The sequence below is a fragment of the Pinus tabuliformis genome, chromosome 2_2 (genome assembly GCF_031772625.1).
Source record: "Pinus tabuliformis cultivar Carrire ecotype Pingquan chromosome 2_2, CPIR1, whole genome shotgun sequence".
Taxonomy (NCBI): domain Eukaryota; kingdom Viridiplantae; phylum Streptophyta; class Pinopsida; order Pinales; family Pinaceae; genus Pinus; species Pinus tabuliformis.
In genome coordinates, this window is record NC_142300.1 from 378,057,340 (window position 1) to 378,064,492 (window position 7,153).

The window sequence follows — 7,153 nt, forward strand, 5'->3', positions numbered from 1 at the left end:
TGGTCCTTTAAGCTGGTTCGACATCACATTAGCTTTTTGTTTTCTAGTTTTTATAGATACTAATACTATATAGATTTCCAACCTTGGCATTAGTCTACTAGACAATTCCTGTTTTGAAACATTTCCTATAAATTTTGATTTTAAACTTCTCATGGAAAAAAGTCTTTTGCACTGCCACTAGTCTAGTTTCCCTAGTGGCAGACCACGGGCTTGCAGTAACTCTCTTGATATGTAATTTTAAAAAATAACAATAGAACAACTTAGCTTACAAAAAAAAAAAAATAGCTAGCAAAAATCAAGTCCCCACACCCACCCAAGCCCCTAAATTCAATTTTGAAGGTGCCTCCAAAAACAATCTTTTTCTAGAGAGGTAAGGAGTATTCAGAGGTTATCAAAAAAATGTTATAGCAATAACATATAAATTCATAAAACAATCCAATAAGTCTTAGTAATGTGCATCATTGAAGTGCTAAAAAATGGATTTAAGAAATTCATTTATGAAGGCAACTCAAAAGTAGTAAATGATCAGCTCAATGGAAAATCTCATCATCAATAATGGGAGATGCCCAATCAATCAACTTGGATTAGGCAAGCTACAAAAGGTTTAGAATGTTGTAGGTTTGAACGTGTTAGAAGGACAACAAATCAGGTGGCAGATTGGCTCGTGAGTTGCAAACAAAGCAATCATGACAATGGAAGTTCATTAGACTTGTTATAAGTCAATACCCTCCTCTCTAGAGACTTGCCCAAAAAGTTAAAGTCATATAGCTTCCTGAGATGATCATGTTCCAATGAATACATATTTCAGCACACAACACCTCCTAGGGTCAACACCACTACTTCAATCAAAAAGTTAACATGTTTACCTTCCAACATATCAAGGAATCAAGCTTTCCAGAGTTCATATATGTCTTGTTCACAACTTCGACCATGAATAAGACTGTAACACTATCATAAATTTATAGGTACTGTAACGTATCACCATTGCCACTAAGTAGTACCGATGTCATACATAATGTTGGACCATAAATAGTGGTGAGCTTGAGGTGACATACATAGAACAATACCATGTACATATAACTGTGAGGGAACCAAGAAAGATCACTGCTCAGGATTCTAATTTTTTTTTTACTTTTATGATAGCTTCAGATCTTGCAAACTTCTAGGAGGACCACTTCTTCTTGAGAGATGACTTCAACAGAATTCCTATTCTGCTACTTGATGCTCGGTATAGAAGATTTCAGGGAGACTAATTCTCCTCAAACTAAGAGAGGATTGTCTTTGAAAAAATCAAATGCTTCCACTGCTTGTGACCCAAAATTTATTGAGGTCTATTTCTAGGATCACAATGAACCTACTGCAAATCAACATCTCCATAGGTTGACTTACCTAATATAAGCAGTTTGAATTGTGAATATATATATATATATATTGATCAAGTCACTGTAGGAAGTGAAAGATTCATACTATCAACACATATTCTTATCACTCCATTAGTCTCCATATATCTTATTGCCCTCATTAGGAAAGCCACTAACATTAGAATTTATGAGGTTAAAATAGATTATTGTCCAGAATTTAAGTCACTGTTATGATTTATATATATATATATATATATATATATATATATATATATATATTGATCAGGTCACTGTAGGAAGTGCAAGATTCATACTATCAGCACATATTCTTATCACTCCATTAGTCTCCATATATCTTACTGCCCTCATTAGGAAAGCCACTGACATTAGAATTTATGATGTTAAAATAGATTATTATCCATAATTTAAGTCACTGTCATGAGTTTTGTTGAGTGTTACTGTCCATATGACATATACATCGCTAATACCTTATTCATTGTGTCATGGCTAGTATAGGACAACCAAGAATTTCCATTAACAGATTCTAGAGTGCAGGTTTGGAGGATACATATCAGACTTAGATAATCCATACCTTAGAAAAATACGAGCCTTAAAGAATCGCATCTGGGTTTGAACAGACTTCTTGAGAATATAGAGGTGATATGTAGTCATAGTGAGTTACTACCACACCATTATAGATCCATTTTGATGAGCCATAGACCATAGAAGAATGAATATGCTGAAGATATCATGGACAGAGGTATAAGAGGAATTGCTAATATAGTGATGAAAATATAGCGATGCATGTAGCTTGATTTTAAGGAAATAAAATGTTGCCTGAAGTGAACCCATAATTTCCAAGGTTAAGTGTGAATGCCAGTTCCTCTCTCAGGTCCATTACCACAATTCAACAATGCCTTTTTAATGTTCACCTTCAATCAAATTCTTATATACTTTGCCCTCAAAACCACACATTCGGGGAGCTATCCATTCACTTTTGTGAAAACAAAAGCAATTTAATTTCAAGCTTTTTTAGATTATCTCTAGATTTTCAGGTTCGTCTAATAAGTGGTCATGGTTAGGATCGTACCAAAGCACTAATCACAAATACACTATAACCTTGAGTAGGTCTAGAATAAATGTGGCCCTTATAGTCATATACCAGCAAAACAATGGATTGCACCAACATAAATACACCATTAGAAGGTTCTATTACATTTGATGTGTCATTATATAGGGCTGCTAATTTTTTGTTACAAATCTAGGCTTATTTTCAGCAACATCTATCTTTAGTTTACTTGTGATCTATCTTTAGTATCAACTAACTTATATAGTTCTTTGTAGATGAAATTTCAAAGGAGCTTGGAACATATTATCAAATGGACAAAAGAAATTGGATGAAATTGAAAAATAGGTATAGTTTGTGTATTTGATTATTCATTGTGATATGCAAAAAATGTATCAGTGGTAACTTGTGCTCAATAAAATTTATATGACTTGAAACTGGTTATGTGTAGAACACTAAAAGAATATAGAGATGGGGTTGAGGAATTCTTAAATTTTGTCGAGGAGCATTCAAGGAATAAGATGTCCACAAAATGTCCATGTAATAAATGTGGCATAGTGAAAGTACAAACATTTGATAAAGTACGAGAGCACTTGATTTGTGATGGTATAATAGAACAATATAACATTTTGTATTTGCATGGAGAGCATTCCCAGTCATGTATCTTGAAAAAAAATAGAATTGGTCTAGTTTCAACCTTATATGTTTTACAATAAAGATATCACTTATTTTTATATGTGCAAACTCCATTTTTTTCTTTATCTCCTTTAAATAACATCTATTATTGATAAGGATAGGCAACATTCTGAAAATGAGCCACATGAAGTTCTCGAGCATATTTCATCTCAACTCGTAAACCATTTAGTATTAATCAAGGGCCCTATTTGACTAGGTTGACCAAATGTTATTGATTTTAATTTTCATAAAAACCATAAAATTATTAACATAAATTTTAATTTTCTTATTAATAGGGCTATGAACATGTTGTGGAACATGATTATGATAATCAAGTTGATGAGCATGAAACATTGTTTAAGAATGACATTGAACCTCTAAATGATGATGATGATGCAACCATTTTTGGTGATCAAATGCTTTAAATGGTGAATGATGTAAATCAATGTCTTAATCAAAACATCAATGAGAGTTGTGATAATGAGGGGTTGGCATCAACAAATGTACTAAATGAACTTAATGAATATAAGAAGCTTATTGAAGATGCCAAGAGGCCATTGTACCCAGGTTGTGTTGACTTCACAAAACTATCAACCACTGTAGAATTCTACAATCTGAAAGTGAAGAGTGGATGGTCTGATACAAGTTTTGACCAAATGTTAAAATTGCAAAAAGATGTGCTTCCTAAAGATAACACACTTCCAGATTCTGCATATGTTGCAAAAAAGTTGATAAAATCATTGGGATTAAACTATGATATGATACACGCATGTCCAAATGATTGCATTTTATATCAAGGAAGTTATGAAAGTAAATATCAATACCCAACATGTGGAAAATCTCGATGAAAGGTGGATGCCCAATCTCAAAAGGTGTGGAAAAGTGTTCCAGCCAAGGTGTTAAGATATTTTCCCATAGCACCAAGTCTAAAAATAATGTATAGGTATCATCTTGAATATTATAATTTTATTCAAGTTTTCCCCTACTCGTATTATCTTTACCATTTGTCATAGTGTTATTATATGATAATATATTATATAAATGAAAAAAAACTTTTTCATTATAGCTTTGCAGACATGTCACAAAAAATGAGGTGGCATCATGAGAATGCAAGCAATGATGGTCAAATGCGCCACCCTATTGATAGGCCCACATGGAAAACTATTGATGACAAATGGCCTAGTTTTTCTAGTGAACCTCGCAATGTACGACTTGCAATGACAGTACATGGATTTAATCCTTTTGGATACTTCAGCAACACATACATTGTTTGGCCTATAGTGTTAGTTACATACAACCTTCCACCATGGTTGTGCACAAAAAGGAATTTATATATGTTAACATTGTTAATACCTGGTCCCAAGCAACCAGGCAATGACATTGATGTGTATTTAGAACCCTTAGTAGATGAACTAAAGCAATTATGGGACCAAGGGGTATGGACATATGATGGTTATGGTAAGACATGCTTTAACATGAAGGCAATTCTTATGTGGGTGATCCATGATTTTCCTTCTTATGGGAATATGGTTGGTTGCACAACAAAAGGCTATAATGCATGTCCCATATGTGGGAGGAAAACAGAATCAAAGTACCTCAGTTGTAGCAGGAAATGTGTGTACATGGGACATAGGATATTTCTTCCTCAACAACGTAAGTTTCACTCACAAAAGGAACCGTTTAATGGGAAGGAGGAGAATTGTTATGGCCCTCCAATTGTAAAAGTATTAGATATTTTGAAGGAAACACAAGGAAAGGAAGCAATTTGGGGGAAGATTGAATCAAATAAAATGAAAATAAACAATAAAACAGGTGAAAATATTGAGGTTGTGGTGTGGAAGAAACAATCGATTCTATTCAATCTACCATATTGCGAGGTATGTCGACCCATCAACCATGCCTAATTATTCGACACAACTTGCTTAGTTGACCTCATTATGATGAGATGTCTTGGTTGAATTTATTGTTTATCTATTTTTCCATATTAAATATTGTTATAATATTCTTGATGTGTTGGAATGTAGAAACTCCTAATACAACACAATTTAGATGTAATGCATGTGGAGAATAATGTGTGTGAAAGAATTTTTAGAACTCTTTTGGATATAAAAGGGAAGTTCAAAGATGGAAAAAAATCACGTGATGACTTGCAAAAAATGGGTTTCAGGAAATCACTATAACCAGAAGTTAAAGGAGAAAAAATATTCCTTCCACTTGCACCAAATACTCTTTCAAAGAAAGAGAAACAAACCCTATGTCATGTTCTTTTCATGTTAAAGGTGCCAGATGGTTACAACTCTAATCCAAAAAATCATATATCTATGGAAGATCTTAAGCTCAATGGTATGAAAGCACATGATTTCCATGTTCTAATGCAAAAACTACTCCTAGTGGCTTTGCGGCATGTGTTGCCAACTGTTGTCTGAAAGACGCTTTTTAAGCTTTGTTACTTTTATAGGCAAATCTGTGCAAAATCAGTTTTAGTAGAGAGTCTTGAAAAGTTGGAAATTGATATTGTGGAGACATTGTGCTTTCTTGAAAAGTATTTTACTCCTTCATTCTTCGATATAATGTTGCATTTGAATGTACATTTGGTACGTGAGCTTCAATATTGTGGCTCGGTTGCATATACATGGATGTACCCCTTTGAGAGGTACGTGAAACTTTACTTTTTATCAAGCACAACAACAAGATGATATTATTTTAAATATTTTGACATTACATAATTCTCTTTTGTTCATTTTGTAGGAACATGAAATTATATAAGAGTTATGTTAAGAACAAAAATAGGCCTGAAGGATACATTGCTGAAAGCTATACTGTGGAGGAATCAATAAAGTTTTGTGGAGGATTCTTGAAAGGTATGGAAGCTATTGGATCCACACATAGTTGAAATGAAGTGTGGGATGAGGAAGTTGAAGAAGTTATCCTTAATGGAAATCCATTACCTTCTCAAATTCCTTCAGAACTAGATGACATTAGCTGGGAGCAAGCCCATAGGTGGGTTCTATTTCACACAAACGAAGTTGATCCATGGATAGAGTAACATATTTGGCCTGTAATGTTTTGTTTGTTGGTTTATGGTTTAACAAAACATAGATCCATGGATAGATTAACATATTTGACCTTTAAAAATATTTTATTCATATTTTATCAAAACACATTAACCACCAAATCTATTGTCCATAATTGTTGAATTAGGATGCACAAAATGGAGATTTCCAACTCAATTACCCAAACGAAAAAAGATGAAGCTCTATTGCAGAAACTCCATACCCATAATTTTACTAGTTTGTTAAAACAACAAGTAACAATATTATTTATATTATAAATGTAATTAAAAATCAGTGTATGGGAATATTGTCATGTAGGAAATTAAATATTATTTCAGAGGTTGAATGTATGAATTATAACTACATTTAAATATCTAAAATTATATAGGTGGAAGGAGATGGAAAGATGCCTGATACACATAAATGGCTAGCATGTGGCCCCAGGAAATTCGTGAATAAGTACAAGGGATTCCTAATCAATGGTTATAGATTCCATACAAAAAGCATAGAGAATGAGAGAACCACCCAAAATAGTGGCGTGTGTATGGAAGCTCAAACAATGATGAGGTGAAGTTCCAAAGATGAAAACCCTGTACTTCAAAACACAACATTTTATCTAGTGGTAGAAAAAATAATTACACTGGACTATTTTTGTATGGAGTACACATTCTTCAAATGTAATTGGATTGATGCATAAAATAAGAGAGCGATCAAAACTAGTGATTTGGGTTTTACAATGGTGAATATGAAGAAATTATAAATTCAAAATCATTGGCAAGATGATCCATTTATTCTAGCATCACAAGCTAAACAAGTATTCTATGTACAAGATCCAGTTGAGACTAACTGGTATGTAGTGTTAACATGTCCTCCAAAAGGATTGAGAAATAATACATCATATGAACCCGAGTATGCAGATTTGTCACAGGTTGTAGACTTTCAAGAAACAAAATGTGTAAGTGAAGAACATATCGATGATGTCGATGTCAACGTTGACG